The following is a 15692-nucleotide window of genomic DNA, read 5'->3' as shown; positions in this document are numbered from 1 at the left end:
GCAAAATTGAATGTAAATTATGCTGTTGTTGCTGTCATTCTTCAGAAATACACAAAATTCTCTTTATAAGCATCAGCCTGTCTACAGAGGCACAGTAAGCAAAGCTGATTGTCTTTTTGAGTGCAAAAATGAAATATGTCACATTTTGACCCAAAATAAGTGTCTGTTGGTCCCAACAGGGAAGATTTGCTATGTCTGCAATGATAAGGAATCTCTGGAACATCGATCATATTTCAATACTGGATCCTCACTCACATTTAAGAAGTTCCACGGCGACTGATTTATTAAGGTACAGCAGGCCAATTTGCATCATAAATCTGTCTACTTAACGTTAAAAAGTGTGACCACTGGGGTTTTATAGTTTGCTGAATGATTGAAGAATTGTGGTAGCAAAGAATCTTTGGTCAAAGATTGCTAATTTTTATCTGCACTTTATGGATAGTTTGATCCATGTGTTTCATTAATGCATGATTCAATTATTCCTTCATTGGGACTTGACTACATAATTCCAAATGGCAGCCCATTTATTCATGGCCTTGTCTGAAATGACAAGATAATAAGGAAAGGATAAAAGATCAACTCAGAAAGAGTAACAATTTTCAAATATCAAATCTACGCAACCACATGTCATTTTGATCTGCCACTATGTACTACTTGCACTCATTGGACCATGTTAAACACTTAACACATTTAGCAATCTCCTCTATGCAATGAGTTGCAGAATTATAAACCCATTTAAAAAGAACAGGTTAATATGGTTCCCAGCCCAATGTGACCCAGACTGGGAGTAACCGGCCTATCGCCTGTAAGTTATCACACCATTATTTGTATTTGTCTGCAATCCTTTAAGAGAGGCTGGGTGGAAGTTCCAGGGCATCCCCAGGTGTTTAAGCGAGGTAGTTGGGGGCAATTATTTGGGTGGGAGGCAAAATTTCTGAAACAACAGAGAATTAAGCTTTTGGTATTACGTTAGCAGAACCCTTCAGGAATGGTAAAATAAGAAAATTAATGGCTTTTTACTTGACTGCGCATATTATTCCGAGCAAAATAAGTGAATTAACAGCACACATAGAAGTTAATGGGTATGATCTTATAGCCATTTTGGAAACACAGTTAACAAGGGCACCAAAGCTTGGAACTAAATATTCAGAAGTATAAACATTTTCAAAAGGATAGACCGGAAAGAAAGGGTGATGAGATAGTCTTGTTAGAAGGGGGTGGAATAAATGCGATAGCAAGAAACAATCTTGAATTTGAAGATGTAGAATTCCTATGAGTGGAGGTTAAGAAATAGCAAAAGGAAGAAGACACTGGTGGGAATGGTGCATAGGCCCTCTGACAGTAGTTATATAATGGGATAAAGAATAAAATAAGAGATTGAGGGCATTTTGTACAGCATAAGTGGATGAGTGAAATGAAGTTACAGCCATTGATTGCACATGAGCCATGCAATCGTAGAATCACTGAATCCCTGCAGTGCAGAAACATCTAGTCCATGCCGGCATTCTGAAGAGCATCTCAACCCCTACCCTACCCCGTAACCCTGCATTCCCCATGGCTAATCCTCCTAACCTACACATCCTTGGACACTATGGGCAATTTAGCATGGCCAATCCACCTAACCTGCACGTCTTTGGACTGTGGGAGGAAACTGAAGCACCCAGAGGAAACCCACACAGACATGAGGAGAATGTGCAAACTCCACACAGACGGTCGCACGAGGGTGGAGGTGATGGGGTTGCCTGACTTTGTGTGCAACATGCTGTAAAACAGCAAAGTTAGCAATGATCAATCAAATTGATGGGGGATGCAGCACTGGGTAGACAGTCTTCACTGCGCTGCTGCTAAACACTCAAAGAGGCATTGCCGAGTCTTAATACTACCTTTAGTCTTTGTCAGACACCTCTTCCAAGGCTTGATGTGAGTCAAGATGCGAAGTTGAGAAATAGTCCTGGATTGCGGAGATTGAAGTGCTGACCAGGTGCCTTTTCTAAATTGCCTCCAGAAGTTGAAGACTGGAAATCCTGGTTGGCAGGAGCAGAGCTTCCTGATTAACTGTCACTAAAATTTAGTGTTTGACCAGCACGTGAAAAAGTAATGAGTTTAAAAGATATACTTGCATAGGATAACCCACCCTGAGCACTTTTTGGACCCACCTCCACATATAGACTTCAAAATGAAAATTTTACTCGCTAATTTGCCATTAAGGCAGGTGTAAAAGTCAGAGAGAGCAATCCACTGATAGGTATCCTTGTCGCTACCATCTACATTTTTTGTTTAGTCAAACGATTTTGAATTAATCATGCTTTTAATTGATTTATGTTTAAGATGGATACTGACTGTCTTTAATGACCTTCTCCTTCTACACAGCTCTTTAAATATTTAAACTGGCTAAATGGTGAGAGGATTACTCTGATGACAGTGATGCTAAAATTGATTAATTTTAAAAGGTTTAAATTTTCTGGTGTCGAACTTCTTAATGTCACAGAATCTCCAGGCACAGTGCAAAATATTTTGGCCAAAAATTTCCTCTGAACTGCTCCCACTTCAGTACCTGTGCCCTTCCATGTTTTTGTAGCACAGCAGGAGCAGCCCTGAGGATATTTCCAACCAATATATTCTTTTGATGTGAATCAAGTGTATGTGTCCTATTGACACCAAAGCAGAATAAGATTCCCTTCTTGTGTTGATCCTAATGCAGTTGGAGAGGTACCATGATTAAACGATTTTGACATTTTTTCTCTTTTTTTCGAAAAGAACAGTTAGCTGCTGCTTATCTTGCACTAATTTAGCTACTGTTTCTAGGAAATTAATGCTTACCCTTGTGTGCCATGACTAAGTTTTATGGAAAGTTGATAATTATTGAGACTATTAATGAATTATTCTAATTCTACTTGTGAAAGTATAAATACCCTATAAGTCAACAGAAATACAGAAGGTGTGATTGCTACATGTTAGTATCCCATTATAAATGAGTTTGTGAGAACAAATAAAAAGCCTGTCCTGAAACCAAGAAGTCACCTCTAAGAATCAAAAAGTAGTCCTTGAGAAACTCTCAAGTTGAGTCCTTGAAAAAAGGTGTTCTTTTTACTCCTGTCACCCTGATATCCGACCCATCCACCAACTGCTGCCTTACTCACCCCAACCATTTATAACCTTAACCACTTAGCTCACTCGCGCTATCAACTTAACCACCTACTCATATACACAGTCATTCACTAACACACAGAAAATCTGTTCAGATGCCCCTAAGGTTTTCAGCACATTAATGCATGAACTTTTCAGAAACAACTACCGGTGCTATGAAAAGGAGGTGTGGCTAGGCTTCCCTTGAATGATCCAGAGGCATGAAGGCAGACTCTGATTTCCTGTACACTCTAAATTTCTGAAGAAGCTGGGGTTGTTAGTGTCCTGGCTAGAAGTGTAGAGTTCCATTTGGGTGGCAAAAGTAGGAGCAGGTGCAGTAATCCATCTATGATTATCGTTCTCAGAAGAGTCAGACCAGCAGGCTTGGAGAGCAGAAGCTTTGCAAAGGTTGTACGTTTTGTGGATCATCTTGGAGTAGAAAAGGGAAGCAAAGAAATAGAGAAATTTAGAGTGAAAATGTCAAAACCTAGGGTCTAGACACCTGAATACATGGCTACCAATGGTGAAATGATGAAAATCTGGGATGCGTATGAGACCAGCATTGGACAGCCACGGAGAATACAGAACAAGAGGAGCTTAGTGGTAGGGAGGGACAACACCCTGGATGAGTTGGAAAACAGGAATAGGAATTTTTAAATTGGCACATTGCCAGAATGGAAACCAATGTAGTTCAGTGTCACCTTTCCCAGATCATCCGACCTTCCAAACTTTGGCACCTACCTGTACTTTAAAATTGGATTTTACCCTGTTTCTGGCCCAGGATATTTCACAGCAGATATTTGCCTATTGGCTTCAACAAATCATTCTAGTCAAATTAAGTTCATATATTTAACTAAACTCCATTATTATTGTAAAAGGCTTTTTCTTTAATTCACATATTTCATAAGAACTAGAATAACAAAGAAATGTTCAACATAGTAATTGAGGATTAGTGGCAAAACAAGGGCTCTTTGGGCTAGAGAATGCAGCATTTCTGCCTCCTCTTTTCAATACTTTCTTTGTTTTGGCCTTTGTCAAAGAATGAGGAGAAACATCAGGGATCAGCTACACAAGAAGAAAAGATCCACCTGGCAAGGTTGCCCAAACAGAATGAGTCAGAAACAAAGGAGGAGTGTTTAAAGTATGAATAGAGAGATTCTGGCTATCTCTTTGAGACTGAAATAGTATTGTAAGAGAAAAATAGGAACCATTCTGAAGAGAATCAAAACTGATTTATTATTCCTGTATATTTATTTTAATTTCATCACACTAGAATTAATATTGTCTATTTTATATTGACCCTCCAGATTGAGACACATAAAAGAATTCCATTGTTAACTTTTCAGAACACAATTTAACCAAAGGTAATAAAAATCGCTTCTGTTCATATTAATTTTGAATACCATGCTATAGATACATATATATTCAGTACAGATTGCATCATTCCCATTTGCTGCAAGCACAGTAAGGGCTGAGTACTGAATGTAATTATGTAGCAGAGCTTTTAAGTTTCTGACCTGGAATAGAAATGAAATACAGTAGAATTAAGAGACACACGAAGATAGTCATTTTCAAATCTTCTTGAAAGTAGAAGCAAATACAAGATATTGTGTGTTCTAAATGGACGCAGGGAGGAAAACTGTTGGGTATTTTGTTTCCAATTGATAAATCTCTCAACTGAGACAATTTATCAGGAGAATAATCTCTCTCCTATTTCAAACATAATATAGTAGGCATAATATAACTTAACATGTCAGGGTTCTGGAAATAAGTGAGAAACTAAACAGCATATATACAAATCTTGAGATCTGAAATGGAAAAGTTACTTCTGATGAAGCTCTTGTGTTTCATATTCTGTACATTGCATTGTCATCAAGTGCTCAACGATAATGCATAAACTAGCATTTCCCTTGACAAGACTCCACTTTCACTGCTGAAGTACTCATTAACTATACAGGCAAGTGCTTTACGTCTAGTCAGTTTCTGGATTCAGAGACCTGAGACTAATCTGGATTGGATCTCAGCATCAAGAGTTGTCGTATTTGTCTATTAGTAGCCAGGCAATTAAATGAAGCTTCTCATTGCAGCAGTATATTAAGTCTTTAGGGTTTTGTAAACTATGTTTTATATTAACAAAAATGATACAAAGAGGCTTGGTGCCCCATTGAAATTAATTGAGTGTCAAATGGTGACAGAATGATGTGAAATAAATTTTTAAAGATATGCAACTTGTGTATTTCAGAATAGCTGCTGAAATGGCTAATGATGAATTTGAAAAAGAAATTGGAGTTTTAGTAAGTTTGGCTGTGAAAATGTCCAATTAGTCAAACAATCAAGTAAGTTACTGAATTTTATATGGAAAACAGTAGTTTACAGTTCCAAGGATACCATGGCTTAAACTTAGTGATGTTTTGATCAAAGCATTACCTTGTGTAATGTTGTGTACTAGTCACTAAAGACACAAAGGAAGCAATTAAACTTTGGAAACAATACTGAGAAGAACTGTAAGACTACTTTGTTGGTTTTATTTATTTAGACTGGGAGGTTTTCACATGATGCGTAATACAGGTCACAGAGAAAGTATATCTGTTTACATAGGTAGTTTTTCCTGGATCTACAGAGGAGAACCACTCTACATAAAGCTCAGTTGACCAACAGACTCTTCAATTCCTACCATCTGCCATAGGACTATCAAAATAATGTGCAGACTAACAATCAAAGATGTGAATGCACCTTTTCATGGTCATCATGCCCTGCAGTGCAACTTGAAACCAGAGCTTTTGGCTCAGAGGCACAGACATCATCCTTTGTGCCATAAGAGTGCCTTTTGTTGTTTTTAGAGATCTGAATGATGGGAAATAATCATAGAAATTTGAGGTTTCATGACAAGAAAAGAGGTGTCCTAGAGGCGATCTTACATAGGGTATTACGATACCTTCAGAGTAAACATTTTGGAAATTCTAGAGAGTTTGTACAAGGGGGCATAAGCTACAATTACTAGAAAACAAATTTAGGTCTGATAGCAGATGTCATAGGTGATTATTATTGGGACAGACCTATGGACGAAGTAGTGGAGACATAAATGCTAGAATTGCTTCAACTTCCTCGGATACCACTATGAGGGACTACAAGTTCCTTCTGGGTAAGGTCACTAGATGCTTGGGAACACCACAACCTGTAAGTTCCCCTCCAAGCCATGCATGATGCTGACTTGGAATTACAATCACAGTTCCTTCATTGTCACTGAATCAAAATTCTGAAACTTCCTTCCTATTCGCACTGTATACGTTTACCACATAGACTGCAGTGGTTCAAGAGGGAGGCACAGTACCTCCTCATTGATAATTATGGAATGCCAATATATACATACCCAACCAGTGACACCTACGTTCCATGAATGAGCAATTAAACATTGACACAAAGGCCTTCCTCATCTTGTGATCAACTTCTGTACATTTACCTTGTCTGAATCCTACATAATTGTAAAGACTGTATCAGATTGTCTCTCAGTCTCCCCTTTGTTTAAGAAAACAGCCTAGCATGTTCAGTCCTTCCTGATGGCTTTATCTTCTCATGCTCCTCATGAGCAATTATGTTTTTTCAGTGCTTAAGGATTCTATATGTAGTGTAGGGACCAGACTGTGATTAATACCCAATCTAACCAAAGTTATTTTATAAATTTACACTACCCCGATGTTTTTGAATTCTACGTCCTTCCAAATGAACCACAGCCTTTGTTTGGATTTCTTATGGTTAAAAGTACTTACTTTATATCACTTTATGTTTAATCTTTATTAAGTCTTAAATGCATGTTTATCAAAATTCTAATTCATATAAGCAAATGCAGTAATACTTTGAAGGATTATGCATGTTACCTGCAAACTTCTATTTTGTTTCATTGGTATACTTGTGAAGATATGATTGACCAGCTACATGTCAATTATAATTAGCAACAAGTAACTATTACAAGGTATGAGAGGACATTATAACATAATACAAGGAAGAAGAAAAAAGCAATTTATGTACATGTGAGGAATAATCTCACAATGCTGAATATATGACCCTCTTCCAAATACTTCTCCAATGAAAATAAAGTCTTTTTTAAAATAAGTCATAATTATGAAAATATTTTATAGTAAGCCACAGAGCTGGGCTTGACATAATTTTCCCCAAAATGTGCTGCTGGATGAGGAACGATTTCCATTCCTCAGTATTTCATGTTTGTGGTATAATTGCTGCGAAGTTCCTGGAGTTCAACCTTTAATTACTAATCTGCAGGACTGCCTGTGTGCTATGCAATTAATTTAAATGCAGTGTTTTGTTCCATTTTATCAAAATGGTGTTGGAAATTACTCAGAAGTTAGAATTTGCACATATTTGAAACAGGGTGATGAAACTATTTCCTTAGAAATAGAAGATTTTATAAAGACTGTGGAAGTTTATTAATATACAGAAATAGTAATGGGGCTAGGAAAGGAAAAAAGACCTGGCTTTCTAACACACAATAAAACATGGTGATCTTGGGAATGATTTCTTGTTGACTATCCAAAGTGCCAGATATTTATCACTCTAAACCTGGTGCTGGAGGTGTATCTAGTAGATGTTAATAATAGAGCTGTATTTCTTAACAAAATATGTCTAAAATATATTTACCTGGCTAAATTAAGCAAGTATACATAAAATCTCAATCCAGCTTTCAGTTTGATATCTGTGGTTTGAATCTCTAGTATGATGTAATGATCATAAATAATAAAACACTATTAATGTACGCGTTCAAATTTCCAAAGTCAGTAATGCTTCTTGGTTGTATTTATATATTAATCCCATACAGTGAAATAATGATGCAAATGCATAAATAAGGTTTACTTGAGACAGTCACACATAAAAATCAGGGACAAATATTTAGTCACTTCGTTGTGCCATTCAAATTAATTGTACACGTTTCTGTGGAGCAGGATGGTTCTGTTAAATAGATATAAAGACTTAGACTTTAACCAATGCTGTTGTCATTTCAAATAAATCTACACAGTATATTGTACCGTTACAACGGTTGGCTGGTTTTATTGCTTTGCTTACTGAGCAAATGGAACAAAAAGACATTGGAAAGGGTGCAGCTGATTAATTATTTAATACAAAATGACCCTGCCCTTTGTGTGCAATGAGGATGAAGATATGATTGGGTTATATAGATTTCCTAGAAATCATCTTGCCTTGAAACTGCAGCAGAGAAAACAGTAAAACCAATGTCTTCAGTAGGAGAATTAATTTTATTAAAAGTTAGTAACCTCAGTCCTGAATACATGCAGAATATCACCCGGAGACTTTTATTAATGTACTGTTTGAAACCTTTGTATTGGTATAATACTGTATTTTGTAACATAGGTGGAGGTGCTTTCTGCACCATCACGAATTCTATTAGACTTTGTTTTTTTGCAAATTATTTTTGAAAATAACACTTAAGAGTCAATTTTGGAGGGGAGGCAAAGTTAAATTTTACTTCTTTAAATTAAGGAGGTAAAATACTAAGAGCTCAGGAGTGTACTATTGGATGGTTCCCTCCAAGGCCAGTATCACTCAGATGGTGCCACCAACATAAAGCACTAAATACTAAGACAGCACAGTTATCCAGTAAGAAAAATTGAAATATGTTTACATTTATGAAAAGGGATATTAAGCAAAACAACTCATAGACCACAATTTGTGATTGAGCTCTCACTTTGTAGAGTTAAAATCTCAGATCAGACTGCCAATTAGATGTTGTAATCTGGCTAGGGACATGTAGCTTTTCTTTTAACGTATGCAAAGTGTGAGATCCAGGTGACAAACTAAGGGAATAACGCTACAAGATTCCATGATTTTTGACACATAACTATGCTAGAACAGTAATGCAATCCACATGCTAACACCAAGATTTAGCACGTGGTATCTACAGGTGATAGACTGTGATCAAACTGTGCATATTAAATAGCAAGTGCAATTAAGACACACCAGTGGATTTCTTTGTAATTCCCCCCAGACATTAATGATACAGTGGATTATCAAATTTCATTAAAATTCACAAGGGATCACAATTCTTCATACTTACCAATTTAATCTTGAAACTCCATCTCAAGACCCACCCCACCATAGACTGCCCTAATGAATCTCTGGTTCTGGTTAATTATTCTCCTGTATTCCAAAACAGCACTCCAGTACTTGTTCACAACCATAACTCCAGCTCTTCAGTAACAGCTAGCTTCACGAGGCCAGTCCTGCCCCTGGGATTTTCCCCAGCTCCAATCTCTCTCAGTTACATCAAGCAAAGACTGCTTGTGAGCTTCTCAACTTCCACTCTCTCAATTGCACTGAATCTTCACGCTTGCAAGCTTCTTCTAAGTCCTTTTACTGCTACCCCCTCTCCCCAACACACAACCAGTGGCTTTCGCAGCTCCCTGGACCTCTTCTGAGTCTTCACTCTAAAATGGAGCTATCTACTAATTCCTAGAGCTTTTCCCTGAGTTCTAACAGCTCAGAGCTATCAGGTATTCTTGCTTTTTCTCACTAAGGCCCCTACACACAATCTGTATAGTTCAACTGCCTTCCCAGCACTGTGGCTAACGGAAACACTCCTAGAGAGGGGCCTGCTTCTGTCTTCACATCCTCACTCACTGTTTATAACCTTTGAACTCCTCTTCAGGGATCCAGTACTGTGCTGACTGACCTGTCAAAATTCTTAAAACATGACTGTCCCCTATCGCTTGGCAGAACTGAATGTTACTAACAGTTAGCAATAGACTTCTATTGTTGGAACTGAGCGTACCCTGAGACTTACACTTTCATAGAATACTGGAAGATAAATGCGAGGTGCTTAATTTTGGAAAGGCAAATCAGGGCAGGACTTGTATGCTTAATGGTAAGGCCCTGGGCAGTGTTGCTGAACTTGGAATACAGGTTTATAGTTCCTTGAGAGTGGAATCCCAGGTTGACATGATAGTGAAGAAGGTATTTAGTATGCGTGCAGTCAGTATTGGAGTTGGGAGGTCATGTTGCAGCTGTGCAGGACATTAGTTGGGCCACTTTTGGAATACTGCATGCAGTTCTGGTCTCCCTATTAAAGGAAGGATGCTGTGAAACTAGAAAGGGTTCAAAAAAGATTTACAGGGATGTTGCCAGGGTTGAAGGGTTTAATCTATAGGGAGAGGTTGAATAGGCTGGGGCTGTTTTCCTTGGAGCATCAGAGGCTGAGGGATGACCTTATGGAGGTTTATGAAATCATGTAGGACATGGATAGGGTGAATAGCCAAGGTGTTTTCCCCAGGGCGGAGGAATCAAAAACTACAGGACATAAGTTTAAGATGAGGGGAAAGATTTAAAAGGGGTCTAAGGGAAAACTTTTTCACGCAGAGGGTGGTGCCTGTATGGAATGACCTGCCAGATGAAGGGGTGAGGGTAGGTACAATTACAATATTTAAAAGGCATTTGGGTGCATATAGGAATAGGAAGGGTCTAGAGGGATATGGGCCAAATGCTGGCAAACGGGACCAGATTTATTTTGGACATCTGGTTGACATGGACTGAAGGGTATGTTTCTAGTCATATAACTCTATACTTACCGACATGACTCCATCCAGGGTGTATTGCTAACTTTAGAGATTCGACATGCCATCATTTGCTTGTGCTTACATGCAGCTATTTTATATCGTACCGTGATAACAAGGTGTAGAGCTGGTTGAACACAGCAGGCCAAGCAGCATCAGAGGACATCAAAAAATTCAGAGACACCAGAACATTAATCAAATCAAGCTTGCATGATTAATGGTTTAAAAGTTTCGGGTCTGGACCCTTCTTCAGAAATGGGGGAGGGGAAGGGGATTCTGAAATAAATAGAAAGAGAGGGGGAGGCGGATGGAAGATGAATAAAGGAGAAGATAGGTGGAGAGGAGACAGACAGGTCAAGGAGGCGGGGATGGAGCCAGTAAAGATGAGTGTAGGTGGGAAGTTAGGGTGGGGATTGGTCAGTCAAGGGAAGACGGACAGGTCAAGGAGGCGGGGATGAGGCTGGTAGATAGGAGGTGGGGGTGGGGGTGGGGGTGGGGGTTGAGGTGAGGGGAGGGGATAGATGGGAGAAAGGACGGACAGGGAGGCAGGGATGAGCTGGGCTGGTTTTGGGATGCGGTAGGGGGCGGGGAGATTTTGAAGCTTGTGAAGTCCACATTGATACCATTGGGCTGCAGGGTTCCCAAGCGAAATATGAGGTGCTGTTCCTGCAACCCTTGGGGTGGCATCGTTCTGGCACTGGAGGAGGCCCAGGATGGACATGTCGTCCAAGGAGTGGGAGGGGGAGTTGAAGTGGTTCACGACTGGGAGGTGCAGTCGTTTGTTGCGAACCGAGCATAGGTGTTCTGCAAAGCGGTCTCCAAGCCTCCGTTTGGTTTCCCCGATGTAAAGGAGGCCACATTGGGAAAAGCGGATACAGTATACCACATTAGCAGATGTGCAGGTGAACATCTGTTTGATGTGGAAGGTTTTCTTGGGGCCTGGGATGGGGGTGAGGGGGGAGGTGTAGGGACAGGTATAGCACTTACTGCGGTTGCAGGGAAAAGTGCCGGGGGTGGTGTAGCTGGAGGGGAGTGTGGAGCAGACAAGGGAGTCACAGAGAGAGTGGTCCCTCCGGAAGGCAGATAAGGGTGGGGAGGGAAAAATGTCTTTGGTAGTGGGGTCAGATCGCAGGTGGCGGAAGTGTCGGAGGATGATGCGTTGGATCCGGAGGTTGGTGGAGTGGTACGTGAGGACGAGGGGGATTCTATTTTTGTTGTTATTGCGGGGAGGGGGTGTGAGGGATGAAGTGTGGGAAATGTGAAAGATGCGGTCGAGGGCGTTTTCGACCATTGTGGAGGGGAAGTTGTGGTCCTTGAAAAACGAGGACATCTGAGATGTCCGGGAGTGGAATGCCTCATCTCGGGAGCACATGTGGTGGAGGCGAAGGAATTGGGAATAGGGGATGGCATTTTTGCAGGAAGGTGGGTGAGAGGAGGTGTATTCTAGGTTGCTGTGGGAGTCGGTAGGCTTGAAATAGATATCGGTTTCCAGGTGGTTGCCAGAGATGGAAACAGAGAGGTCCAGGAAGGAGAGTGGGGTATCGGAGATGGTCCAGGTGAACTTAAGGTTGGGGTGGAAGGTGTTTGTAAAGTGGATGAACTGTTCAAGCTCCTCGTGGGAGCACAAGGCAGCGCCGATACAGTCATTGATGTAACGGAGGAAGAGGTGGGGAATAGGGCCAGTGTAGCTTCGGAAGAGGGATTGTTCCAGGTATTCTACAAAGAGGCAGGCATAGCTTGTGCCCATGCGGGTACCCATGGCCACCCCCTTTGTCTGTAGGAAGTGGAAGGAATTGAAGGAGAAGTTGTTAAGGGTGAGGACGAGTTCAGCTTAGCGAACAAGGGTGTCAGTGGAAGGGGACTGGTTGGGCCTGCGGGACAGGAAGAAGTGGAGGGCTTTAGGCCATCTGCATGGGGAATGCAAGCATATAGGGACTGGATGTCCATGGTAAAGATGAGGAGTTGGGTACCAGGGAATCGGAAGTTTTGGAGAAGATGGAGGGCGTGGGTGGTGTCACGGATGTAGGTGGGGAGTTCCTGGACTGGGGGGAGAAAATGGAGTCAAGATGTATTGTGTTTCAACTTGCGTACAAATCAATTTAGAATGTACTCTAGAATAGAACCACTTGTAACCCGGGGACTGTCTGTACTTTCTTGCATCGACTGTTCCAGCCCTTCCATTACATAAGTGTCATTATGTGCACTCATTGCTTTCCCCCACTTCATGTGTGCCCTGTTGTGCTAGTCTGTCTGTCTGTTTGTATCTACAGATGGACCGAGCTTTCAATGCTAATTGCATATTATACCAGCCTGCTTCCATGTGCTCAACATTAATATTCTGCGTGTGCCTGTGAATGTACCTGTGTGTTAGCATATTTATATACCAGTTATATTGTGTAAAACTAGTGTGCACTTAAATGTGGTACAAGACTGCGTATATTCAGTGTAATACTAGTATACTTGTATGTACTTGATGATGTGCAATTTTGCTGCGTACATCCAACAGACCAATTTGCCTGTGTGCCCTCAGTTCATAGCATACTTACAGTGTGGAAACAGGCCCTTCGGCCCACCAAGTCCACACCGACTCTTACAGCATCCCACCCAGGCCCATCCCCCTATAACCCACATGATCTACACATCCCTGAACACTACGGGCAATCCATCTAGCCTGCACATCTTTTGGACTGTGGGAGGAAACCGGAGCACCCGGAGGAAACCCACGCAGATACGGGGAAAACGTGCAAACTCTACACAGACAGTCGCCCGAGGCTGGAATCAAACCCGAGTCCCTGGCACTGTGTTTCTTGTGTTTCTCCGTGTAAACTGCATGGCGTGTGTCTGAGTAAATACCAGAATATATAAAATCTTACCTTTGGAAATACCCAATAGTTTGATTACTTCCTTTTTTTTGTCAATGCATGACATAAAATGCAATTCTAATTGCAGTGTGAGCCCCGGAAGTTGGCGCCGAGTTAGAATCCCAAGTGATTTAACCTTGCGTGGTGTAAATAAAAGGAAAATAGAGAGTGGTGAGTTGCTAACGACTAAAATGTATCAACAACTGGAAACAGCCTTGGAATACCACGTTCATTGACCATCCGTTTTGGAATCGAGCTGAACCTTGATGACTTAGTAACCTTGGTGAACCGAGTGGGGGTGGGGTGGTTTGTATGCTCCGTGGTACTGCTGTGATGGAGTATGTTTCCGTGAAGGGGGCGCTGCTGCCTTTCAATGAAATGCCTTTTAATATTTCTCGATTTCACTTCGAATTTCAGGGCTCATATCTGCACATTCTACTCGGCAATAGACAGTCAGGCGCGCCTGGCGGGCTTTAACTATACAACTGTGACCATAATAGGGCTGCTTCGGGGAATGTCACCAGGGACAGGGTTCCGATCGGGGCATGATTTGTGCTCTTGGTCTTTGTTCTTGGATCTTGAATTCATTGCAGCTGCTCCCCAGGCAGCTTCAGAGAATTCGGCGAGATGAAGGAGAATGAGTGGATTTCCGACCCTCATTCCAGTTCAGACTTCTATTAAATTCCAAACTGTAATTAGTCAGCATTTTGTGTGTGTGTGTGTGTGTGTATACGTATGTGTATTTATATTTGCATGGCTTTATTGCACGGAATTCAAGGTGTATGTTTTAAATGGTCGGTTTACTAAGTAGCAAACGCAAACAAAAAAGTTTAAAACCATGGTCATTAACAGAAATTCAGAACCCAATCAGAGGTTGGTCGGCGCAGAATGTAGATAAATTAATGTCTAACAAAATATGAATGACATCAACAATGCAGTAATGGCTCGAAGCTGAACTTGAAAGTCGAGCTCCTCCGTCAGGGCAAGGCTCGTTTATTTGTATTCATTGGAAGCTGGTGCTGTCAGTGGGATCGGACTGGGCGCCACACGAGGCAGCAGGCAAACCTTCCCTCTGGTCTTTGCAAAGGACGATTGGAATAAGACAGAAGACCGAAATACACATCTTGAAAAAAACACAATTTACTTGGGTATTAAACCTGAAAATGTACTCAAATGTACAGCGTGGCGATAAGATATTAATCTAGGCATCCTGCTGAGGTTTCCAAGCTGAACCGTGTAAATTCTGAGAAATGACTTCATGTAGTAGTAACATCGAATTTGCACCAAACAGTTCGTTGCACTTTTAGTACTCCATCCTCTTTCCACCCGACTTCTGATCTCTCCGGCCAGTGGAAACATCCTGGAAGTTTAATCAGATTCCTTTTATCTTGCCCTCTTTCTACATATACAAGATGAGACCGGGGACAACATTTATATATACACTGTACCGCCTTTATGTAAAAAATGATTGGCGACGACTGTCATTGGCAGAGATTTGTGACGCGATGACCTAGGACACAGCTATCCAGAGAGAGGAATATGTTTACCGCTTTCAGAGCTCTGATGTTTGTACTTTTACGTGTTATCTTTCGATTTTTTTTTCAATTAGTGCAAATGCGCGCAGAGATTAGGTGGGACGTCAGGATAGGTTCAACTCTTAATTCTTCAGATGTTCTCAGGAGGCGTGTAGGTCATTCTTCCACATGTATATGGCATTAGCCAGTAATCTCGGAGGCAAGAAATGCACAGGATAATGCCTTATATTCCAAAGTAGACAGGCCGTTTGTATTCGCATCCAGTCAAAGTCTAGGATACGTATACAATGGAACACAGCCTGTAAATCGGCCTTAGGGCTCTTGTGGTGCAGTGGTAGTGTCCCTACCCCGGCCTGGCAGGTCCGGGTTTAAGTCCCACCTGCTCTAGAGGTGTATACTAATATCTCTGAACAGGTTGATTCGAAAAAAAAGGTAAAATGTACCTTGGAACAGTACAGCCTAGTATTGTGAGATAACAAGGTGTAGAGCTGGATGAACACAGCAGGCCAAGCGGCATCGGAGGAGCAGGAAAGCTGATGTTTCGGGCCTAGACCCTTCTTCAGAAATGGGGGAGGGGAAGGGGCTCCTGAAAT

This window comes from Rhincodon typus, chromosome 7 (genome assembly GCF_021869965.1).
Source record: "Rhincodon typus isolate 14 chromosome 7, sRhiTyp1.1, whole genome shotgun sequence".
NCBI classification, from domain to species: Eukaryota; Metazoa; Chordata; class Chondrichthyes; order Orectolobiformes; family Rhincodontidae; genus Rhincodon; species Rhincodon typus.
Note: the sequence above shows the minus strand (reverse complement) of the source record.